The 14,402-nt window shown below is 41.6% G+C and overlaps 1 pseudogene; it reads right to left on the reverse strand.

Moving 5' to 3' along the window:
- Positions 1-9,358: 9,358 nt before the first annotated feature.
- On the reverse strand, positions 9,359-10,922 carry LOC122103041 (annotated as a pseudogene).
- Between the last annotated feature and the right edge of the window lie 3,480 nt (positions 10,923-14,402).

Here is a 14,402-nt window from a genome sequence, read left to right on the forward strand (position 1 = left end):
GTCCAGGCCCGGAGTTCAAGCCCACGACTTCCCCCTCCAAAAAAAGAATAAAAATTAACATTACATATAGATTTTTTAATTGCCTCTTTGCTTCTGACAAAAATTTAAAGTAAAAATGAATTTAAATGGAAAGGCAGTATGGTAAGAGCAGGGAAAAGTAATAGAGCAATGATCGTGGACAGCTCCTGAAGTCCAATCAGGAGGCTTTATTTACAAACAATGGGAAATAAAATGAAACTATGTAACAACAGAGGGCCTGCCTGCCTTTTCTCAGCAACAATGCAGCCCTGTCTGCTTTCCTTAGCAACAGCCCTGTCTTTCCTCATTTATGCCAGAGCCAAAGGGCTCAGTATACCATGACTAAGGGAGGATGTTAGAGCTGTCTTTGTAAGATGAAAATGAACAAGCCCTGGATCCCTGGATATGTCTGGAAACCTAGAAAGCCTCTGGAGCCTTAAACTTTTAGGCCTTTAGATACCAGTCTTCCACAGAAATTAAAGAGAGAAATTTAGACAGAAAGCCAAGATGTGCTCTGAAGTATGTAGATTCCCTTACTCAAAGAACATAAAGACCTACCAATGACACAATCCTCCCTGCAAACAACAGCCCTTCCTGGTGAGGCTCAGGGATTAGAAGGCACATTAATCTTTTCTACCTGCCAGAAACCAGCCCACACCCTGAGGGCACCATGACAGCAGGAAAGGAGGGCTCATCCCTGTCACAAACCAAGGATGAAGCTCAGAGGAACACACATAATCTCATAATGTACTCAGACCTCCTAAAATTCCAACACCTTCCAGAAGGTGTTGGATCAAAAAGATCAAGCTGTCATGCCCAGCTCTAAAGCCCAAACTCCCCACCCAGTGTGAGCCCAATTGAGTGACATACAAGCCAAATACGGCTCTCTGATAAATTTCCTAAAACCATTAGACTCCATGCCAGCATGATGTTACTTGTCTTCTGGTGACAAAGCTTCGGGATCTTTCAAGAGAAAAGCTGTCATGACCTTAACTCCACCTGCCATGGGCAGTTCAGCAAGCTTTACTCTTTTGCTCCCTCAGCGACTGTTTAATTTTGGGATAATCTCACCAACACAGTCTCCTAATACCACTGTCCCCAAGGGGAGACCCTCCATCCAACCAAACAGTCAAACAAACTGGAGGTGTTCTCTTTGGGCAGGACAGACCAGCCTATTTCCAGGGGCTCCCCTTCCCCCCAGATGCCTTGGAAGGGGCATCTGCTCCCTCCAGCAGTAGGCCTGCCATTCCTCCCAGACCTGCACTGACCATAGCAGCTTCTAGACAGCTGGACACTGCATGTCCAAGTTAGGAGAGGTGCTGTCCAAAGTTCTATGATTCAGGAGATGCTAGGCAGTTTTTTTGTGCTGGCAGGTGTGCCAGGTTGAGGACTCTGCAAAGCCAACCAGCAAGGTTTCACCTACCAGCCTGCCCAGTGTGCAGCTGGCCAAGCCTGGTGTCTGCTTGGGCTCATGTTTCCCTAGATCTGCAGAGTTAAGGAACCTTCAGATTCCGCCTGCCAGAGCCAGCATTGAATTGCCCACAAAGAGCGCCAACTGCTCCTGGTCCATCTACTGCTGTCTTTAGCAGTTTCCCCCCACTTGCATGGGACTCTCTGGTGCAACCAGTCTTAGTGGAATATGTCTGGGTAGCAAGCACGCATCACTTTTCATTTGTAAGCCAGCAGACTACTAATACAGGCTCATCATCTGCCCCGTGCCAACCTGGACAGCCCTGTCCCTCCCAGCTTCATTGCCCACCCTGTGTTTAGGGGCCCCCGAGCTCAGGTTCTGCTCCCGAACCTGCCCATATATTCTGAAAAGAGCCCAGAGAAATACTTGGCCTTTTTTGTGCCCCAGAAGTCAGGCCACAGTGAGGCTTATTCAACCCCTGCCTTGCTCCAAGCATATCCTCCAACAGAAGAACACCCCCAGGCTCCACTGCAGACTTCTGATAGGTAAAACAAGAGGCTGTGCTTGTGCTGTCCACAGTCACTAGCCAGCAGTCCTGTCAAAGGGGCATCTGCTAAGGCCTCCCAAGTGGATACAGGGGCTCTGACATCAAGACAGAGGCAGGCAGGTGCATCCATGCAGGTTGACTTTGGAACAGCTCCTCTTCCAGGTGCAGACCTCGTGGCCTTTGAATCAGATCATGACATTGCAAAAGATCACAGCACACACTAGAAGAACCCAATAAGCAATGACCCTGTGCTCAAAAACCTGACAGAGGCAGGAAATCAGAGAGAGAGAGAGAGAGAGAAAGAGAGAGAGAGAGAGAGAGAGGCTAGCTGTGCTTTGATGCTGTTTCAATATCCTTGCCAATAAAAGCATATTTTTATCTAGAAATAAAGAGGAAAACTTCGAACTCTAATATAGATCAATTAAACTTCCTACCATAAACAATCACAAAAGTGGAAGCTGTGTGATAATAAATATATGTATATAAATGTATATGTAATATAAATATGTAGGTATGTATATGTATATTCAAATATACAATTTGAATATATATGTATAACGTATATATGTTTAAAGTACAGAGGGAAAAAAGTAATACATAGTATTTGAACGAATAATAACCAATACTTTCCCAATTTTGATTGAAAGCATGAACCCTTCTATGCAGGAATCTAGCAGCTCAAAAAGTCAATTAACATAATTACCCAGGTCCACACTAAGACACATTTTAATTAAATAAAGACAGAAAACCTCCCAAAGCACAGACACAACTCATCACACCCAAGTGATCTTCAATGTTATTATGAAAACTTTCTCATGAGAAAATAGGTTAACTATTGGACAGCAAGGGAAACAATTTAAGGTGCTAAAAGGACATATTGAAAACCAACCTTTCTAACAAATATACTTGTTCCAAATGTAAGAGATGAGCTAAGTACCTACCGATGGCTAAGGCCTATAATCCTAACTACTCAGGAAGGTGAATTGTGAGGATTGTGGCTCAAATCCAGCCTGGAACTTGTCTCTCAGGAGGAAGTTGTAGGACACAGGTGTCCTTGAGAAGGAGGGGGGCCTTGTGCAGGGCCATTGCTGGAATAAGACATAGGATAAGGTGGCCATCAAGAATGGAGGCTATTAGCTAGTGTCTCCACTGAAGCAATTTATAATATGCAGTAGTCCTCTAGAAAATCAGAGGATTTTGACCACTGTCCTAGTGGTTTCAGAAATGCCATGATAAATACCGGAGCAACTTCAAACCCACCTGGAGTCCTTAGTAACAGTCTTTGAAGCCTAAGAGCTAGAGTGTCAATTTTGGCAGGCTGTGATTGGTCCACTATTTCTCGGACCTCACTGGTCCAGAGTCTGATTGGTCCATTTCCTCCATGATATCACTATGCCTGGTTGTGATTGCTCCAAGGTGTGAGGCCATGCAGGATATATAGGAAGCCACCACGTTCCAACCTATGTCAGTTAACAGATCTGGGAGATCTTGCTTGATGACCCGCTGGACTGACTCAAAGCTGATTGTTTTGGTTGTGGGGACTGGTTGTCATTTGGATTTTGGTATTTCTTTTTACTTTTTCTGGGTTTTCCAATATTTTATTTAGTTTATTTTAGGTAGGGTTGCTACCTGCCATAATAGCAGAAGGATGGAAGAACACAAAAATCAAGCTCAAGCTCCTTGAAGGAAGAGATCAACGAACAATACCAGATGAAAGAGCTCATCCACAAAGGTACCAATGGACAAGTGAAGCTGGCACATCCCCAACTCACAGACAAGGATGTGGCATTTAAAATACTCTAGAAGTGAGAGTCCTCATCATTGGATAAAGAATGAGGTGAACATTTTTAAGACGGTATGGCACAAACACATGATTAGGTTGTACTAAAGTGATGGAGAAGGAAGAGTATGTATGTCTCATCATGGAACTGGCCATTAGGGGATACCTCTTGGGGTGGATCTGAAAATCCTGCCATCAATATGAGGATTAAACCAGGAGGCTCATCATACAAATTGTAAGTGTTGTTCACCACCTATACCAAAACAGAATCACACACGACCTTAAGTCCAACAACATCCTATTGGACACCAAAGGCAATATCAAGGTCAGTGGTTTGAGTCTGAGCATCTGGCTCACTCCGGGGCAAATCCTAACAAATGTATGTGATGCTGTGCTATTCTATCCCCCTGAAATATTCCTCGAAGGAAGAAATGATGCCAGGTGCAAGGGAGACTGAGATCTGAGGATCAGGGTTCAAAGCCAGCCCAGGTTGGCTCTACCATCTGAGCAGATTCATACTGATACCAAAGACTAATTTGAGGAGGAGACTGCAGAGGACAGAGTTGGCTAGCAAAATAGCTACCACTCTTCTCAGAACAAGCTGCTGAATTTGGGCCTAGGAACAGAGCAGTTCCAGCCAAGAGTGGAGAGCCCTAAGAGATATCAAAGATAAACTCACTTGAAAGCCAGGAGGCTGTTATTGGGATGGGAGAGATTTGTAGGGGGTCTACTAAAAAAAGATTTGTAAGTGGGACCCAAGAATGGAGATCAAAATATTGTTTGCCTAGCAACGCCCTCAGTCCATCCCAGAAGACAGGTGCACCAACTGTCTTAGGATGGATTCCAGACAAGGGGCACCTTGTACTGCACTGATAAACTGACATTGTAGTTATTAAAGCACATAATTTTTCTGCATTATATCAGTTCCTTGCACATGCAAAATGATTTGAATTATATTTAAACTACACCTTAGTCTTTAAAAATGTAGTTTGATTTATTTTATTCTATGTTATTCAAGATGAGTCTCATTATGTAGCCAAGACTGTTCTTAACTTCATAATTCTACTGCCTAGGTACAGGTGTGTACCTCCATGTCATCCATCATACTATAATATGCACCTTTTCTTAAGTGTTAATATTTTATTTATCCCTTGGCAGTACTGGGGTTTTGATTCAGAGGCTGCTTGGCAAGCAAGTGCTCTACTCCTGCCCCAGTCCTTGCTCTTCATTTTACTTTAGATGAGCTCTTATTGTGTTATTTCGCTTGGGTCTTTATCAGACTGTGATTGTAATGTATTTTTCTGCTGGGAAGCTGACATCTAACTCAGATAGTTCAAACCCTTTTTGTCTTTTTATAGTTTTAGTAAATATATTTTTTCTTATAATAAAGATGTTACACAGAGTCATTACAATTATATGTCATTTTAAAATTCAAAACCTTATTTTAAAAGAGTTAACATGCATATAATCACTAAAATTTATCTCTAGAAAAAATGACTACCAGAATAAATGTTTTTGGAGGCTGGGTCATTGGCATTTGGTATTGTTCTCACTTCAGCTCTAGACAATGCTACATAGTTCAAGACCTGCATGGCCTAAATAAAACCAAGTAAAAAGTAAAAAAAAAATGATCCTTTAGGGCACAGCTGTGGAAGATTTGAAATACTTTTGTATATTTTATTGACCATTTGTACATTTCTGTGGTGATGAAAGTGATATAGCAATTATGTTAGAATTTGACACATTCTTCTAACATAGCATAGCATTACCACATGACCCAGCAATTCCGTTGCTCATTGTATACCCAAAAAAAACTGAAAACAAAAACCAATAGCTTACATGCCAATGATAACATCAGCAATGTTTACAATAGTCAGGAGTTGTAAACACCTGGAGAGTCTATCCGATGAATAGGTTTATAAAACGTGAGGTATGTATAAATGATGACTCATCCACAAAAGGCTGCAATTAATATATATCTGTCATCGATGGACACAAAAATAATCTATTATGTGAAATATATTGACTAAACCATTTCATAAGAGAAAAATGGAAGATTAAAAGTTTCTGGGGCAGGTCATTGGGGGTGATTAATACTCAATGATTGTGTGGATTCCATCAGTATTGAAAAGAAAGTTCACGAACAGAGGTAATGGTTACAAAGTAGTGTGGATATAATTAATATCACTGAATTGTATTCCTTCCTAGCAATCATAAGGCCCTGTTTTCAATCCCCTGCACATCCAAAAAAAGAAATGCTAAATCTTCCTTCTGTTACCTGCCTTGAGTGGTCAGTGCTCTTCTACTGTGATGATTGTATTCCTCAGAGGATCTCTGGTGGATCTCTGATGTTTATTCATACTTTTACATATGATCCATCATTTGAATATTGAGTTTGAGTTTTAAAAGATTTGTGAATTAAAATGAGGGTAGTGGCTGTAGTTTAAACTCGAGGCTAAAGAAGGAAGATCCCTATTCAGACAAGGCTGCATAGAAAGGTCATTTCCAAATCACCATACTAGTGCTGAAACTGGAGGGACAATTGCTTGTAAGCAATTACAAGTGAGAGAAAAGTAAGAGATAAGTTTCTGATAACATTAGATTTTGGTCATGTCAGTTTAGATTTAATATTTGCATAATTTTAAAAATTTTCCTTTCCCCTTACTTTCAGTATGTTATTTTGAAATTTTGTAGTGTGTTCTTGTTTGCTGCATTTAAAAGAAACATAGTTTTCCTTTGCATCATATTAACATTTTTTGTATTACATTGTGTTACTTATTTTTGAAAGTTTTTATGTTTTTTTTTTCTCAATCTAGAGACTGGCCACTGCCTCAGAGATTTTGCTCAGTTGTGCCAACTGAGTCACAGCACAACTTCCAGCTTCTTTCTTTTTGAAAAGTCCAGGCAAAGCCCAGCACAACTAAGGAAGTTGAAATCTGATGCTCTTGGTTTGAAGCCAGTCTGAGCAGCAAAGTCTGAGGTTCTTTTATTTTCCATTGGTTGTGGGGCCTGAACTCTAGGCCTAGGGGTTGTCCCTCAGCATTCCAGCTTAAAGTTAGTGCTCTATCAATTGAGCTGCAACACCATTTCTGGCTTTTTTTGTATATGTGGTTCTGAGGAAACAAATCCAGGGTCTCATGCATGTAAGGCAAGCACTCAACCACTGAGCCAACTTCCCAGCTGGAGTCTGAGATTCTTATCTCCAATTAATCACCAAAAAGCTGGAATGGTAGGACTCTAGCCTTGAGTAAAACAGGGCAAGTTCAATTCCTCGTACTGGTAATTACATGCACAAGTCTCATGGACATTTGGTAGGTCTGGCTTTGAACTGCAGCCCTTGGATTTCAGCCTCCTGGGTAGCTAGGATTTACAGGCATAAGCAACCAGCCTCTGTCTAATTTTAATATTTTTAACCAGCTCTTCCCTTCAACCTCAATGCTTTTTTATTGCGGTCAGTAGACCTAATCTCTGGGCCTCATTGCTGTTTCTTACCTAATTTTACGGAGGGTAGGGTTTGAACTCTTGGCCTGAGTGCTGTCTTTGAGCTCTTCAGCTTAAGATGAATGCTCGAGTTCTTCACCCACAGTGTCACTTAAGGTTTTCTGGTGGTTAATTGGACATAAGAGTCTCATGAACTTTCCTTCCCAGGAAGGCTTTGAACCGTGATCTTCATACCTCAGCCTCCTGAGTAGCTAGGTTTACAAGACAGAACGACAAGTGTCCTTGTGTTTCTTAGCTTTTTGGCTCAAGGGTGATGTTTTACAACTTCCACAGCTCAGCTTTTAGCTTTTTTTCTGGCTTATGGACATAAGATTCTAATGTACTTTTCTGTGTAGTCTGGCTACACACTGATCCTCAGATTTCAGATTCCTGACGTGCTCCAATTATACACATGAACCACAAAACCATTGCTCATTTTAAAATGTTAATATGTTCTTTTTTCCATTTAAAATTTTTTTTTGCATTTTTAAAAAATTTTTTATTGTATATGTGCTAGCCATGGGGCTACAAATCAGAGATTGGATACAATCCCAGAGCTTTTCCTTCAAGACTAGTGGCTTACCAAATGAGCCAAAGGAAAGCTTGTAGATATACTTGTTTTGTCTTGGTGCTTGAAATACGACCCTAGGTGCTGTCCTAAAAAGTGATTTCCCAGTTTGCCATTTAAGTCACAGCTCAACTTCATTTTTTTTTTAATTCTTGGTAGTTAATAGGAGATGAGCCTTATGCAAAGCCCCAAATGAATCAGTTGCCTGAAATCTGAGGATCATGGTTCAAAGCCACCCAGGGCAGGAAAGTCCATGAGACTTTTAGCTCCAATTAATCAATGAAAAGTTGGGAGTGGTGGAGCTCTATCCTTGAACAAAACAGTCGCAAGCCATAGGATAGCACATAGATGCACACAGAGAGAAAGCCTCATGGACTTTCTTGTATGGGCTAACTTTGACCAATGCACCTCAGATTTCATCCTCTCTTCATCCTCTCTCCGTTTAAAATGTTATTGGTCCTGCGGCTTCGCCTCTGACTCTGGGATCTATATCTTAGCTTTCACAATCAATGCTGGTGTTTTTAACACCTCTGCCACAGCTCAAGGTTTTGTGCTGTGTAACTGGAGATAAGAGTCTCAAGCAGGTTCCTCCCCTGGCTGACTTGACACTGCAATCCTCAGATGTCAGCCTCTTGTGTAGTAAGGATTACACACATGACCAGCAACATTTGGGTCATTTTAAAACTTTAATATGCGCTTGCTTCCACCTCCTTTTATTTTTATTATTTTTTTCATTTTTGCTTGTCCTGGGAGTAGAAATTGGATTTCAGATGCTCTCTCAGTGCATACATGGGACTAACCATAACATTTGGCTTTTGTGGGGAAGTTAATTGGAGAGAAGAGCTATGCCAGATTCAGGAGGCTGAAAATTGAAGAAAGTCCTTAATGCTCTCTTCTCTAATTAACCACTAAAGGCTTACTTGGACTTCCTATCACTCTACAATCCCTCACGACGGACCTGGTCATCTACAGACACTTTCTTGTAAATGTCATCCTTTGAAAACATGTACAATTCTATTTGTTCCTCATCTTAAGATCTAAACCTACATAGCGCTGATCTCAATTAGTCATGGAATACCAAATACGATAGGAAGACAAACCTGAGAGAGACACATGCAATACAAAAGCAGAGCTTGCTCAGTTCCTCAGCACTCAAAGAGGGGAGGATGTGGAAGGGGGGAGAACTTCATGAGCCTTTCTACTCTTTATTTTAGCAGTGGGTTGTGGGAAATGTGTGGATTCATTTCAACATGAAAATATCTCAATGCATGGCGATCTTGCCTGATGGGTTTATATTCTCTGCATAAATGTTATGGAAACTCATACATAACTCTTTTCATCCTGCAGTAAAGGTCAAAGCAGCAGCAAATGGAGATGAAAACAGATGATCTCCAGAGTCACAACTTAAGAAGGTTTCAGAGGATGGGGATTTTCCCTTGACTCCTTTTCTACTTTCTTCTGATAGCTCATAACTGTAGGGGTGATGTTGACAGTTGTTTTTAGGAATTTTTGTTTTTCTCCAGATTCAAGTCTTATCTCTGCTTAGTTTGTTCTCTATGCAGTATTTGACTTGCTCAGCTCCTGCCTGATTGCATCAACGAACTCCTCTTTCAGCTTGGTTAGTTCTTTTCTCATCTCATCTAAAATATCCTGCTTCAGTCTGTCACAGTCAAGGCTTTCTGTCTGGACCCGGTCGGCACTGGGCTAGGACAAGGGTGTGGACTTATAATGGCTCATAGGACCTGTTGTCAAAAACAATCTGATTTTTCCTTGGAGAGTCTCATCTGGAGATGACGGGTGACTTGCTGCCATTCATTGTATTTGTTCTTTCCCAAGGTTTCCTGGTTGGTTCAGGTGTACTTGTTGATGAGACCTTAGAAGTTACAGGTTCTGATTCTTCATTTTTTGCTTCTATTGTTGATCCCTTTTCAGCCATTCTCCTCCTTCTGGCCAGCAGGAGACTCATTTCCTCCATTAAGCTGCTACCTGCCAAGGGAACGGGTCCATTTCCACCACCCATGTCTGTTTTAGCTGACACGGAGTTCACATCTGTGAACACCGGGCAAAGAGGCATCTTCCACATGTGACAATTTCCTAAACTTGGCTCCAGCAATCGCAACTGCAAGTCCAATTAAAGGAAGATTGTCTTCTGAAAAGGATCCTGAAAAAAAATCTGGATGCAGGAAGGGAGGGGCAGGAGGTGGTACAGGAGAGGGTCTTGATTAGGAAGAGTGCGTGGGGGAGGAGGGCTAATGGATAGCAGTGGGGGTGAAGGAGGAGGTTCTCGGGGAGGAGAGAATACAGAGGCCTGGGCTGGACCTGGTGGGAGTGTTGGAGGAGATGGAGGTGCACGTGGTCCCAAGATAACACCCTGCGGGGCTGGAGCCTCCGACAGCAGAGACTTCCTGAAAGCCTGACTCAGAAGCAGAGGGGTCTCCCAGCTCAGAGTTTACAGGGGTCTCCACAAAGGCAGAGGTGGCATTACTCGGCACTCTGCTCTCTTGATCCCATTCCACTTGCTCCAGCTGCTCCAGCTGCTCCCCCTCCAGCTGCTCCACCTCTCTCTTTCCAACCTCTCTCCAGCCTCTCTCTCTCTACCTTTCTCTCTGGTCTTTCCCTCTCCATTCTTTCTCTCTCCAGCCTGTCCCTCTCCAGCTCCTTCTGACGTTTCTGTTCTTGCAGTTGTCTTCTTTGGATGTCCAACTCTTCTTGGGATGGGCCATTTTGAACTTGTTCAGGCAGTTGTGAATTTTATCTAGGCAATTTTGGTCCTGCCTCCTGTGAATTCAGCACTTCTAAGGCATGCATCATTGCACTTGCGAAGACATTAGCATCCTCTTTGCTGCCATAGTTAAGACTATATACCTGCCTGGCATCTCGCCACTGGTGGAAGGTCTGTGTTGCTTGATTATACTTTAATCCTTTGGGGATGGCACAACTGATCATCAACTGATGATCCTGGATCTTCCTGCCCAGCACTCTGAATGTGTTGTTGCATGTATGGTGATAGATATGAACTCTGCTGAACCCAGTTGAACCACAGCTGGCACCCACTTTTATTGGCATCATCACAAACCAATGCAGCAGCTCTTCCCTGACAGATACTCTGTTCACTCATTGAGCCGGTGGGACTGATGGATGCGGCACGGGATTGGGCTCCTCTGGAACGGCAGAAGCTCATTCAGTGCTTCTCTGCTACACTGGCAGCCAGCTACTCCATCACCTGCTGTTGAGCCGGCCAGGCCTGGGTTGCAGGGTAGGTGGGCCGCTTTGGCTGCCTGCTGCTGCCGCTGCTGCTGCACAGGCCCCTGAGGACCGCGAGGACCAAGAGGACTGCAGCTGTCCCAGCCATGGGAGGAGAGTGGGGCGTGCCACGAGGCGCTGGTGCGGGATGTGTGGAACACTCAGGCTCTGCCCTCGCCCCCGCCCTCCCCTACCGCTGTCGCCCTCCCCCTCTCTTCCCCCGTATAAGTAAACTTTTATATCTTACAAAAATAACTTTTAGCTGGGGACTGGTGGCTCATGCCTGTAATCCTACTCAAGAGGCTGACATCGAGGATCACAGTTTGAAGCCAACATAGGTAGAAAAGCCTGTGAAATTCTTATCTCCACTACACTACCAAATATACTAGAAGTGTGGCTATGACTCAAGTAGTAAAGTGCTAGCCTTCATCAAATGATCTCAGTGCCCAGGCCACGAGTTCAAGCCCCTGGACTGGTACAAAAAGAAAAGTTTCATTAGTTTACATTATACTAGGATTATGGTGTGAGACACCAGTGCTGGGATTAAGAAACAACTTTTGTAGTAGCTACCACTTTTGATCTTTTCCCTAGGAGTTTTTATGATTGTTTTTATCCATGCCTTATATTTACATTCCACTAATGGAATTATTTTTTTGGTTGGAGGCACATTTCAATAATTCAATAACATATCAAAAACACATTTTTCGTTATTTTAAATAGAGAAGGGAAACATATGATGAGTCTGAGCCCAGCAGAGAATGAATGATGGTTTGATTGCAGATATGTGGAATGTATTCCAGGATGTAGGAACCTACCAATTTGGGTGCTTCAGTTATCAGGTCTTCCTGAAGCTTCACAATAAACTTCTATGATGTCATAGCTACCTTTGCTATCACAACCGATAGGTGTCAGGCACTGATCTCACCCTTAGGTGGACTTAGATACACAGGGAGGAAAACATAATATTTAGAAGAAATGACGATTTACCATAAGACCACAGCTTGATGAGCTTTCCTGATTGAACTTTGAGATTTCATGAGCAGAACAGGCTCATCTCCACACAAGACTACTAAGCACTGAGGACCAGGCACTATTGTAGGCAACTAGAGAGACAGATGTGAATACAGATGTGAATGGCCTGCCTCCATGCACATGTCATGCTGTTGGAGAAAACCATAAATCAAAATGATAATGTCAATAAATCAGAAGGATGGTCATGTGGGGAGACAGCTTCACTTTGAGGACTGGAGGAAAAGACATGATATAATAGTAGGAGGCATCATCCATGCAATTATTGCTTTTCCAGGTTGGCTCCAATCTCAATCACAGATCTCATCTTCCTGAGTTGCACACTATAGGTGTCAGGCACCTGGAGTGGACTCTTTGATATAAATATAACAAATGTGTGTTAAGTTTCTTGGAAGTTTTTTGTGAGAAAGGTTAAAAATTAAACATATTATGCACCCTAAACTTTCTTTTCACTATCTTCTAATTATTTCAGTATGAGCAGTCTTACTCACTTTTTGGAAAAGTCAAGACATTTTTTTTTCATTGTTCAAATCCTGGGGAGGGAATAAAAATGACAGCTTCTTTGCCAAAGTACTAGAATGTACTAGTCATTTTAACTGACCAGTTTTGCCAAATAATATGTCTTGCCCTTCATGGATTTTTCATCTTCAATAATGTTAGATGAATAAAACTATAAATAGGAGAAAAGCAACCACATAGTAGCAAATTTATCACAATGACATATATAAGCTGTCCACTTTTTACCAAATGAAAACAGTTGCCACAAGCATTAAAAATTTGAATAAAAACTTGGAGATTCTTCCTCTTCATACAGTTGTTTTTTTTTCTTTTTTTCTTCTTGTTTTGTTTGTTTGTTTTGGTTGGTTGTTGGCCTTGACCTTTTGGTCTGGGGACAGTCCCTCAGCTATTCAGCTCAAGGAGAGTGCTCTACCACTTGAACCACAGCACCACTTCTGGTTTTCTGGTGGTTTTTTGGAAGTAGGTCTCACAGAGTTTCCTGACCAGACTGGCTTTGAACTGCAATCCTCAGATCTCAGCTTCCTCAGTAGTAGGATTGCAGATGTTAGCCACCAGCAACTGGTCAAAATAGTATTTTTTTCAATTTGGCTAGCTTGAATGATTGCCAAGGAAATAAATAGACCGTAAAATTGTTAATTTGTGCTAAAATTTGCAATAGTTTTACCTTGACGAGTAGTGAAATATTTAGAATTACATATTTTGAGAAAATGTAGCTGATTAGCTTTTATTGATTTAAAATACTAATATACATCTCTTTTTTATTTAAAATACTAAAATATATCTCTCTTTGTAGACACTGAATTCTGAGTTCAAAACTTGTACTTGTTGGCAGTCACTCTGAGAGTTAATTCTGTCAGCTCATTTTTAAATCAATCATAGATTAAGTAACTTGAAGCTTACAAGGTGTCTTTTGGTAAGAATAAGTGAAATAAGCCTAAACTCCTGCCTTTCGAGTAACAGAAGAAATCCTAACGTCTAGAATGTATAGACTCAAAATATGAAACACACAAAGAACATTAAGGGAAAAGAACAAATAATCTTATCAATAAATAGGTAAGTGAATTGACTAGATAGATCCCAAATTAAATATAGATGTCTACAGAATACACGAAAAATATTCAATGTCTTTAGCAATCAAGGAAATGCAAATCAAATATATGTTGAAGTTCCATCTCTGCCTAATGAGAATGCCTATTATCAAAGAATACACAAATACTGGCAAAGAGGTGGGGAAAGACACTCTACACAGTGTTGGCCATTAAGTGAATCAATGTAACCACAACAGAAATCAGTGTGGAAATTCCACCCAGGAAATCCTACATATACACCTGAAGAAATTTAAGTCAGCGTTATAGTGGAGCTGTGTGCACACACATTTTTTACAGCAGGATTCAAAATAGTCATGTTTTACAATAAGCCACCACAGGCAGGAAAGTATGTACAACTGTTATCTCCAATTAACAATAAAAACAAATCTGTGAATAGAGCTGTAGATCAAGTGGCAGAATACCAGCCTTGATGGATAAAAAGCCAAGCAAGAGATGAAGACCCTAGGGTCTAGCCTCAGGACTGCCAAATGTGCATGTACGCATGCATTGTCCCACTCCCCCGCACAATGCTGCCTATATTTTTTAGCCAAGCTTCTTATTCCCCTATGATTCATGCACCTATGACAGAGCTAAATATAATGGGAAAGTGATATTTAAAATGGAAAACTTTTACTGAATACCCAGGTATATTTCTCATTATTTTTTATAGTCACTGGGCTTGATCTCACAACCTGAGTGCTTTCCTTGAGCTTTTTCAC

Source organism: Dipodomys spectabilis, unplaced genomic scaffold (genome assembly GCF_019054845.1).
Source record: "Dipodomys spectabilis isolate Male_0828 unplaced genomic scaffold, ASM1905484v1 ptg001448l, whole genome shotgun sequence".
Lineage (NCBI taxonomy): Eukaryota > Metazoa > Chordata > Mammalia > Rodentia > Heteromyidae > Dipodomys > Dipodomys spectabilis.